General features: G+C 42.2%; 1 protein-coding gene across 4 annotated transcripts in view; it reads left to right on the top strand.

Moving 5' to 3' along the window:
• Positions 1-107: 107 nt before the first annotated feature.
• Positions 108-12219, top strand: part of LOC124263493 — a 35520-nt gene continuing 23408 nt past the window's right edge. Inside the window, exon 1 of one of the 4 annotated variants that reach the window (XM_046698149.1) lies at positions 108-480. The gene's annotated coding sequence lies outside the window, so the exon portion shown is untranslated. The remainder of the gene's footprint in view (positions 481-12219) is intronic. The other 3 variants (XM_046698147.1, XM_046698150.1, XM_046698148.1) reach the window with 3 other exon arrangements.

Here is a 12219-nt window from a genome sequence, read left to right on the forward strand (position 1 = left end):
CAGGCCACTGAACATTGATATATCCTCTGCTTTAGATGCGTTCACTGTGTACCGTGAGACGTTTGATATGCCCACTGCGCTGTGAATACTAGTCTTCACTCCCGTGACACAATGCTGGTTCACGATAGTATTGTTATTGTTATATGTACTGAATGGGTTGAAGCTGAAAATGATCGCTCTATTTAAAGTACACCTACTTCTATAAGTGCTGACATGCTACTCTCCCGGGTAGCTGTGAATCCATGGGTCACGGTGACCCGGCACAGCGAGCTTTTGTTGCCTTATTCATTTCACCTGGCGGACTTGTGCAATGCTGCAACTGGTTTAAAATAGAAGATAGTGGGAATGCCAAAGTATCCGAGAGTACCTGTCACGAAGAACGTCCTGGGGATTTATGTGTGATACAACAAGCGCTTAGGATTTGTGTTTCGATATGAGGACGGCTACTCGCATTCGACTAATGATATGACACAAAGCCAGGTAATTCTTATTGATCTAGCAAATGTGGTGGTGTTGGACAAATCTCGTTTGTCTACCTGTAATGTTTAACACTGTGTATTTATCCCTCAAGTGTGCATGGAATTGTTAGAGTTGTATAAAATGAAGATTATCAGCTGTGGGTGTTTCTCTATCGTAATTATCATATATGAACAACACAGATTATGTTATTAACGTCTTTGACGAGCATTATACGTATTTTATATCTACAAACACACTCGCACACACAGAGACACATATACACAGAGAGAGATACAGAAAAACACGCACAGACACACAGACACACACTCACGTACACAAACCCAGAACAACTCCCTCTCTCTTTCTTCTTCTCTCTCTCACTCTCTCTTTCTCACTCCATCTATCTATCTCTCTCTTTCTCACTCTATCTCTCTCTCTCTCTCTCTATATATATATATATCTATCTATCTCTCTTTCCCTCTATCTGTCTCTTTTTATCTCTATCTCTCTCTATCTCTCTCCCTCACACACCCACTCCGACACAGCATACACAGATAGAGCCATACTAAGACGCACACATTTACACACGGACACTGGCTATCACACAGATACATGGAGAGACACACACACTTTATGTCACAGACACACACAGATAGGGCCACACAAAGACGCACACGTTTACACACAGACACAGGCACACACCTACTGTCTCGCACACAAAGACACACGCACGTATACACACATACACAGACACGCACAAACATAGGTACACGCATACAGACATACAGAGACACACTCACATACGTACACATACACAGAACACACACTCTCACACACAGACACACTCACATACGTACACATACACAGAACACACTCTCACACACAGAGACACTCACATACGTACACATACATAGAACACACTCTCACACACAGAGACACACTCACATACGTACACATACACAAAACACACTCTCACACACAGAGATACACTCACATACGTACACATACACAGAACACACTCTCACACACAGAGACACACTCACATACATACACATACACAGAACACACACTCTCACACACAGAGACACACTCACATACGTACACATACACAGAACACACTCTCACACACAGAGACACACTCACATACGTACACATACACAGACTGTGTCTATGTGAGTGTAAGTGTTTACATGTGTGTGTGTCTATGTGAGAGTATGTGTTTGCGTGTGTGTGTGTCTATATGAGTGTGTGTGTCTATATGTCTATGTGAGGGTATGAGTTTGCATGTGTGTGTCTATGTGAGTGTGTGCTTGCATGTGTGTACAGTATGTGTTTATAGCATGTCACAGATGCCACGTGCATATTTGTGTTTAAGTGTGTCTTTGTATGAATGTGTATGTATGTACAGCATGTGTGTACAGCGTGTGTGTACAGTATGTGGGAACAGCATGTGTGTACAGCATGTGTGTACTGCATGTGTGTACAGTATGTGTGTACATTATGTGTGTACACCATGTGTGTACATTATGTTTGTACAGCATGTGTGTACATTATGTTTGTACAGCATGTGTGTACATCATATGTGTACAGTATATGTGTACAGCATGTTTGTACAACATGTGTGCACAGTATGTGTGTACATCATGTGTGCACAGCATGTGTGTACAGTATGTGGGAACAGCATGTGTGTACAGCATGTGTGTACAGTATGTGTGTACAGCATGTTTGTACAGCATGTGTGCACAGTATGTGTGTACAGCATGTGTGTACAGCATGTGTGCACAGCATGTGTGTACATTATGTGTCTACAGCATGTTTGTATAGCATATGTAACATGAAACATATACATGATTTTGATTTAAACATATTTATTCAAGAGAATGGATTGGGTACAAGTTATGCCAACTTAGTGAAACCCTCTCCTATTTACAGTGCTTACATGCAAAAGTGAAACAAACTATATGTACAGGGATAGAAAGATATATACAAAATGATATATACAATACAATGAATACATGAATTATTTAGATCATACACATTATATCCAATCACTGAACCTTTTGGAATTTGATATATATTTTTGAACTTCTTTAAAAATGTGAATATTGTCACTATACGGAAGATCTGTTTATACATGAATAAACATACATTATCTCTAAAATAGCTGATTGTACCCAGACACGCACAGCACTGTGTCAGAGTGATCTGGACGTAGCTGACTAAACATAGCTATGTAGAGGTCAGAACAAACCCGTTGTTAACAAGTGGAGGGCCGGTTGACTTTGTGATAACAAATAAACTCTGTCAAAAAAAGAAACGCAACCCCTGTATTTTAGAGATTTTGATCTGAAGTTTTAGGACGACACGGCATTTTTATTATTTAAGACAGAAGTCTGAAATTTGGCAGAATAATAACCCAGATGGGCATGTTTAAAATTGTCATTTCAAAAGTCATCTCACAGACACCAGTTTGTCACCAGGGGGGGCGTCTTTCTCAGTATCTCGTATGAGCACCACGCGCTGCAATCACTGCACGGCATCTCCTTGGACAAGAACGGATAAGACGCCGGATTCTTTCCTGGGGAATGGCTCTCCACTCCTCCTGCAGTGCAACGGCGAGCTGTTGCAGCGTCTGTGGCGGCGGCTGACGTTGACGTACGCGTCGATCCAGAGTATCCCACAGGTGTTCAATAGGGTTGAGGTCTGGTGATTTAGAGGGTCATGGCAAGACATTGACGTTGGAATTCTGCAGAAAGTTCATTGTTGCACGTGCAGTATGAGGCCGGGCGTTGTCCCGTTGAAAAATCTGTGTCTGTTGGTCAATAATCGGGAGAAGGTGAAGCTCTAACACGTGGTTGATGTAACGTTGGGCTGTCAGGTTCCCTGGAACGATCACCAAGTCTGATTTCTGGTTGTATGAGATGGTTCCCCAAACCATGACGCTTTCTCCGCCAAATCTGTCCACCTGTCGGACGCAGATGGGCGCAAAACGTTTATGACGTCTCCTATACAGACGCTGTCTTCCGTCGTGACGTTGCAAAAGAAAACGTGATTCATCAGAAAACCAGATTCGCCTCCAGTTTTGTAAAGTCCGTATCCTTACGTTGTTGCACCACCTGAGTCGTCGGCGTCGATGTAGGGGGCGTAGTACAGGTCCAACAACTGGTCTACAGGCACGTAAACCCGCTTCTTTCAGACGGTTCCTAATCGTTTGAGCTGACACTCTCCTCAAACCTGGTATTTGTGTGGCAGTCACGGTTGGTAGGGCATGCCGATTACGCAGGTGATGGACCCGGATGTACCGATCTTTAAGGGGGGGGTCGTGATTCTTGGCCTTCCACTTCTCGGGCGATCGTTGGTCAAATTGAAGTTGTTGTAGCGGCTCCAAAGTCGGGATATCGTTGTTTTGTGAACATTTAGGTGCCGTGCAACAGTTCCAACACTTTCTCCGGCTTGAACACGACCAATGGCGATATTTCGGTCGGCAGCACTCAATCGTGGCATTTTTAACACAGCTTTTCGGCGACAAATGAATGAATATAATACGGAAGCACATGGGCTTTTATACACCCCTACATTAACTGCCATTTTCATGATTTGCATGTGTTTTTTTTTTGTGCGAAGTCACCATGAGGGTCATTTCATGCGTTGTGACGGAATAAGCAATAAAATACACTTATGCGTACAAATGCAGTTGTTTGGATGGTAATCTTCATTAATTACGTGTATCATTTCAATACATTCGAATAAAATTTAGTTTGGAAGCAATTACTTCATTCAAACGAATTTTTCATATCTGAGGACAGGGGTTGCGTTTCTTTTTTGACAGAGTTTACTATCAGGGCATGCTCATACATGTACAGTTATATCTGGTGTAAAACGTTCGCCTCTACGATAAGGAGTAAACATTATTTACTGTCGCCAGGGTGCCTCTAATGTTTTTCATTTATCCGTGGTTAGGGCATGCATCTCAGGTTACAATGAAGCCTGGACTAAAATGTCTCTTTAGACAATAATGCAAATTAAGGCTTACACGCCTCACGTCTAAGTCTCGCAGTTCAACCGCGACAGGTGAACTTAAAGGGTGGTTAAGATCGAAGACAGCCAACCCACAGAATGACGTCACATGTGACCTCAATTGACAGTATATGTTTTAAATTTACGATGTAAAATGACAGGACTGTGTGTCTCCATGCCGACGTACTATTGTCCACTTGTGACAGTAAATGAATGTCTTATTACAGCTTCACACAAAAACAGAGAAATATTATGAAGAAACCTTTGGCAAGTTTATTAACTTACAAAATATATCGACTCCAGTGAAAAGAACCATGTAGTCGTATAAAGTGAATTCCTTTTCATAGTGAGAACCAAAGACAAACAGGGCGCTGCCATATCAAAACATGAGGAGGTGAGCTTTCTTTACTTCATGCAGAGACAAAGGATGAAATTTACGCACCTGCCGTAAGATCAGTGGTATTGACAGACAGTATTCACACTGCCCTGGAGAATGTATGATGACATGCATTCATAATGAACACATTACAATCCTGTTAATGTATACATACTTTTAACGGTATTCTTAACTTAAAACATAACCGGTTGTTGGTGACAAATACATAATAATAAGATTTACAAGTGAGCACAATAATGTAACCAGTACTCCTTGTTCGTGTTTGTTTTAAAACAATAATTTCTGTACATTAGAACTTGTGTCAAGCGTACATCTTACTCACATCCTTGGGACTAAAAAAATGCAACAAATCAAATGAAAGCAAATTGAATGAAAATTAAAAAAACCCACAAAAATGCTAAAAAATAGAAAGTGCAATCAGAAAGCAAAATAGTGAAAAAAAGGTGTTTAGGCCAATCAAACAAATATAATAATTAATGAATAACAAAAAGGGATATATTCTGTACATGAGACTTGATCCCATCCTTGCAACTAAAACTTGCAACAAATCAAATGAAATCAAATGAAAGAAAATCATTAAATCTCACATCTTGTCAAAAAACACCCAAGTGTTAAAGTTAATCGAACAAATGAATCCACTCTAATACGGTTGGGAAAGAAAGGAGATAACCAGGCTGCTAAGGGTAAAACACTACATGGTAACTGCTTGCAGAAAATATCATGCGATTTGATTACATACAAGGTTCCAACAACAGTGTGATGAAACTAACATAACCCGGACATAAACATTTTTTAACATTTACACTGACGAGGCCGGGACGTTGACGACCCTGAAACTTGTTGTGGTGGAGACTGTAACTGATTGATAAACACACTCACAACACAAAGACATATACAGGGACACAGTGGCTCTGATTCTAGGTGTGGTCTGGTCTTCATGTCAGAGGTAATACATATATATAGACACAGTGGATCTGATTCTAGGGGTGGTCTGGTCTTCATGTCAGAGGTAATACATATACAGGGACACAGTGGCTCTGATTCTAGGGGTGGTCTGGTCTTCATGTCAGAGGTAATACATATATAGGGACACAGTGGCTCTGATTCTTGGGGTGGTCTGGTCTTCATGTCAGAGGTAATACATATATAGGGACACAGTGGCTCTGATTCTAGGGGTGGTCTGGTCTTCATGTCAGAGGTAATACATATATAGAGACACAGTGGCTCTGATTCTTGGGGTGGTCTGGTCTTCATGTCAGAGGTAATACATATACAGGGACACAGTGGGTCTGATTCTAGGGGTGGTCTGGTCTTCATGTCAGAGGTAATACATATATAGGGACACAGTGGGTCTGATTCTTGGGGTGGTCTGGTCTTCATGTCAGAGGTAATACATATATATAGACACAGTGGCTCTGATTCTTGGGGTGGTCTGGTATTCACATCAGAGGTAATACATATACAGGGACACAGTGGGTCTGATTCTAGGGGTGGTCTGGTCTTCATGTAAGAGGTAATACATATATAGGGACACAGTGGGTCTGATTCTTGGAGTGGTCTGGTCTTCACATCAGAGGTAATACATAAACAGGGACACAGTAGGTCTGATCCTTGGGCTGGTCTGGTCTCACGTCAGAGGTAATACATATATATAGACGCAGTGGCTCTGATTCTTGGGGTGGTCTGGTCTTCACGTCATAGGTACTACATATACAGGGAGACAGTGGCTCTGATTCTTGGGGTCGTCTGGTCTTCATGTCAGAGGTAATACATATATATAGACACAGTTGCTCTGATTCTTGGAGTGGTCTGGTCTTCATGTCAGAGGTAATACATATATATATAGACACAGTGGCTCTGATTCTAGGGGTGGTCTGGTCTTCATGTCAGAGGTAATACATATATATAGACACAGTGGCTCTAATTCTTGGGGTCGTCTGGTCTTCATGTCAGAGGTAATACATATATATAGACTCAGTGGGTCTGATTCTTGGGGTGGTCTGGTCTTCACATCAGAGGTAATACATAAACAGGGACACAGTGGATCTGATCCTTGGGGTGGTCTGGTCTCACGTCAGAGGTAATACATATACAGGGACACGGTGGGTCTGATTCTAGGGGAGATCTAGTCTTCACGTCATAGGTAATACATATACAGGGACACAGTGGTTCTGATTCGTGTGGTGGTCTGGTGTTCATGTCAGAGGTAATACATATATATATATATATAGACACAGTTGCTCTGATTCTAGGGGTGGTCTGGTCTTCATGTCAGAGGTAATACATATACAGGGACACAGTGGCTCTGATTCTAGGGGTGGTCTGGTCTTCATGTCAGAGGTAATACATATACAGGGACACAGTGGCTCTGATTCTAGGGGTGGTCTGGTCTTCATGTCAGAGGTAATACATATACAGGGACACAGTGGCTCTGATTCTAGGGGTGGTCTGGTCTTCATGTCAGAGGTAATACATATACAGGGACACAGTGGCTCTGATTCTTGGGGTGGTCTGGTCTTCATGTCAGAGGTAATACATATATAGGGACACAGTGGCTCTGATTCTTGGGGTGGTCTGGTCTTCATGTCAGATGTAATACATATATATAGACACAGTGGGTCTGATTCTTGGGTTGGTCTGGTCTTCATGTCAGAGGTAATACATATATATAGACACAGTGGGTCTGATTCTTGGGGTGGTCTGGTCTCTTCATGTCAGAGGTAATACATATATAGGGACACAGTGGGTCTGATTCTTGGGGTGGTCTGGTCTTCATGTCAGAGGTAATACATATACAGGGACACAGTGGCTCTGATTCTTGGGGTGGTCTGGTCTTCATGTCAGAGGTAATACATATATAGGGACACAGTGGGTCTGATTCTTGGGGTGGTCTGGTCTTCATGTCAGAGGTAATACATATACAGGGACACAGTGGCTCTGATTCTTGGGGTGGTCTGGTCTTCATGTCAGAGGTAATACATATATATAGACAGAGTGGGTCTGATTCTAGGGGTGGCCTGGTCTTCATGTCAGAGGTAATACATATACAGGGACACAGTGGTTCTGATTCTTGGGGTGGTCTGGTCTTCATGTCAGAGGTAATACATATACAGGGACACAGTGGCTCTGATTCTAGGGGTGGTCTGGTCTTCATGTCAGAGGTAATACATATACAGGGACACAGTGGCTCTGATTCTAGGGGTGGTCTGGTCTTCATGTCAGAGGTAATACATATACAGGGACACAGTGGCTCTGATTCTAGGGGTGGTCTGGTCTTCATGTCAGAGGTAATACATATACAGGGACACATTGGCTCTGATTCCTGGGGTGGTCTGGTCTTCATGTCAGAGGTAATACATATATATAGACACAGTGGGTCTGATTCTTGGGTTGGTCTGTTCTTCCCGTCAGAGGTAATACATATATAGGGGCACAGTGGGTCTGATTCTTGGGTCGGTCTGGTCTTCATGTCAGAGGTAATACATATACAGGGACACAGTCGCTCTGATTCTTGGGGTGTTCTGGTCTTCATGTCAGAGGTAATACATATATAGGGACACAGTGGGTCTGATTCTTGGGTGGTCTGGTCTTCATGTCAGAGGTAATACATATACAGGGACACAGTGGCTCTGATTCTTGGGGTGGTCTGGTCTTCATGTCAGAGGTAATACATATATAGGGACACAGTGGCTCTGATTCTAGGGGTGGTCTGGTCTTCATGTCAGAGGTAATACATATACAGGGACACAGTGGCTCTGATTCTTGGGGTGGTCTGGTCTTCATGTCAGAGGTAATACATATACAGGGACACAGTGGCTCTGATTCTAGGGGTGGTCTGGTCTTCATGTCAGAGGTAATACATATACAGGGACACAGTGGCTCTGATTCTAGGGGTGGTCTGGTCTTCATGTCAGAGGTAATACATATACAGGGACACAGTGGCTCTGATTCTAGGGGGGTGGTCTGGTCTTCATGTCAGAGGTAATACATATGCAGGGACACCTTGGCTCTGATTCCTGGGGTGGTCTGGTCTTCATGTCAGAGGTAATACATATACAGGGACACAGTGGCTCTGATTCTAGGGGTGGTCTGGTCTTCATGTCAGAGGTAATACATATATAGGGACACAGTGGCTCTGATTCTTGGGGTGGTCTGGTCTTCATGTCAGAGGTAATACATATATAGGGACACAGTGGCTCTGATTCTTGGGGTGGTCTGGTCTTCATGTCAGAGGTAATACATATATAGGGACACAGTGGCTCTGATTCTTGGGGTGGTCTGGTCTTCACGTCAGAGGTAATACATATATAGGGACACAGTGGCTCTGATTCTTGGGGTGGTCTGGTCTTCATGTCAGAGGTAATACATATATAGGGACACAGTGGCTCTGATTCTAGGGGTGGTCTGGTCTTCATGTCAGAGGTAATACATATATAGGGACACAGTGGCTCTGATTCTTGGGGTGGTCTGGTCTTCATGTCAGAGGTAATACATATACAGGGACACAGTGGCTCTGATTACAGGGACACAGTCGGGGGTGGTCTGGTCTTCATGTCAGAGGTAATACATATATAGGGACACAGTGGCTCTGATTCTAGGGATGGGGTCATGTCTGGTCAGTTCATGTCAGAGGTAATACATATATAGGGACACAGTGGCTCTGATTCTTGGGGTGGTCTGGTCTTCATGTCAGAGGTAATACATATATAGGGACACAGTGGCTCTGATTCTTGGGGTGGTCTGTTCTTCATGTCAGAGGTAATACATATACAGGGACACAGTGGCTGTGATTCTTGGGGTGGTCTGGTCTTCATGTCAGAGGTAATACATATTAAGGGCCACGTAGGCTAGGGCATTGGAGGGATAGGAATAGTGAACAATACGTCCGTCTAGTGTGTGATTACACTCACAATATATACAATGTATTTACTGACACATTGAATGTTGTTCAAGGAAGGAAATGATAGTTGCCCAACCGAGTTTTCTATAGGAAACAAAAGGCCTATCTACTGTGAAAACCCTCGTAATACATACAATGTCTGTATTGGTATGCTCAGTCTTGCTCAAGGAAGGAAATGCTGGTTGCCAAGCTGGGTTCTCTAAGATATTTGTTCTATTCCTTTGTTAATGGATCGTTACCCATAGTGGCTGAATTATGAAGTGTAATGAGATTCTCCCACCTGAAGTGTGATGAGATTCTCCCATTTGAAGTGTGATGAGATTCTCCCACCTGAACGACATGCTAGGTTACTCGTCTACCCAGCAAAAACTAACTGAGGCTGACTGAGTGGTTTGATTTAGATTCCCTGTCTAAAGCTTACACCCCCGTCATTGATCGGCAGACATTGAATAAGATATATATATGCATAAGGTCGTATTGTAACTAGCACAAAACTTTCTCGGATGCTGGTGTAAAACAAAGATATTCAGGTCAATGACATTATTTACAAAAAAACAAAACCAAAACCAAAACCCCAAACAAACCCCAAACAAACGAAGCAATTGTAACAAATATGCCCTCCCTGGTTTACATCCATATCATCGATGTTTCATAAAAGAAAGCTTACTATTCAGCATTTGTCAAACGCAAGTTAAACTGTTGGAATAATCATCAAAGGACTGACTGACTGAGTTTAGTTTTACGCCGCTTTTAGCAATATTCCAGCAATATCACGGCGGGGGACACCAGAAATGGGCTTAACACATTGTGCCCATGTGGGGAATCGAACCCGGGTCTTCGGCGTGACGAGCCAACGCTTTAACCACTAGGCTACCCCACCGCCCCTCATCAAACGAGCAACAAAAACAAAACAACAACAAAACAACAACAACAACAATATATAAACCAACAACAAAAAACCTCGAAAAAAACCTCCAACAAAACATGAAATAGCCAAAAAGCAAAAGCCAAGAGGATAACTGAAATAATAAAATCAACTCAACTCATCCAGTTGATACGTTGTTTAGTATAAAACCCAACTCGTCTGCTCTTAACTCAAATTATGGCAGTGGATGCCCGTCATTAACACAACTGGTAACTTACATTAGTTTATGAAACCAAACCGGACATAACCTTCATTAATTGTAACATCCCCCCTAACGAGACCGGACGATAAGAGTCCATCAAACAAATTGTGAATCAACCACGAACTTTCACAGCGCATCTGATCTATAAGCACAGTCGCCTGTGCTTTGTCAGTTTGCAGACTCTTCTTGTCAGTGACAATAAATAATTCTGAGTCTAAAGTACTGACGGAAATAGAAAACCCCTTGTTTTTGCGCATTTATATCTACAATTTATGTAGTCAATACATGTGAAAGTGCGAAATATCTGTTGAACTAAGTTCGGCCTAACTACATTCTCAGTGGTAGGGAGATAGGAAACGTAGAAAAATGACTTTACTGAGGCGAGATTAGTGCAGAAATGAGCAATGCAGTTTTTTCTAAGTCCAAAGCAACTTATTTGGAACAGACAACGAATTTATGTCAGAGGACACTTATCAAATGCCCAGTTTGAAATTAAACTTAGCTTCATTATAAACGATAGCTGACGTAAAAAATAATAATTTTAATACTGAAACTATAAAGGATGTAGCTATCACGCAGTCTCACTATCATTATATAAAGAAACAGGCAAGAGGGCTCGTCTCAAAAGCAAAACCAGGGCGGGTGTCGCAGACAGTGGTTGGGTCGGGCTGGGGGACAGAGATATCAGCTGAGATAAGATAATCCTTTCGGGGAATTAAACTGCGGAAGCAAACGGCATGTCATAACAATTTACAAATAATATCCAATCCTGTCGATCTTTGGGAGGTCATGCCACCTATATATTTTGAGACATTTAATATGATCATACGCTTTTACATATCTCAACATAAACTTTATAAAAGAAAGACACGTAAGATGTTAATCAATAGATGAGACATAGTCAGCACACATGAAAAAACATAAAATATATTTGAGATGACCACTTGTGCCTATAGGCAGCACGTGCATTTCATGCCAGGTGAGTCGACGGTCCGTCGTCATACCTGGCTGAGCGACCTAATTGACATCTATAGTCTGATCTATTGTTATCAGCAGCTTCGTATTTTCCCTAAGTTTTGACCGATTTTACGAGTAAACATGCTTTTCTGGCTATCCTATTACGCATCCCACTGAACGGTGGGCCAATGTTGGTTATTTCAACATATGCTATTTGCAATTGTGTAAATGTTAGGAATACAGAATAACAGCCTAAAACAGTTTTTTTTCTGTTTCCGACAGTACTTTGGGTATCTCATTGTTAGGATTCCCTAACAATACTACAAACTATTCTGAAACATCTACTCGAGGATTGTTAGATT

The sequence above is a fragment of the Haliotis rubra genome, unplaced genomic scaffold (assembly GCF_003918875.1).
Source record: "Haliotis rubra isolate DU_JTF1 unplaced genomic scaffold, ASM391887v1 Scf886, whole genome shotgun sequence".
NCBI lineage: Eukaryota > Metazoa > Mollusca > Gastropoda > Lepetellida > Haliotidae > Haliotis > Haliotis rubra.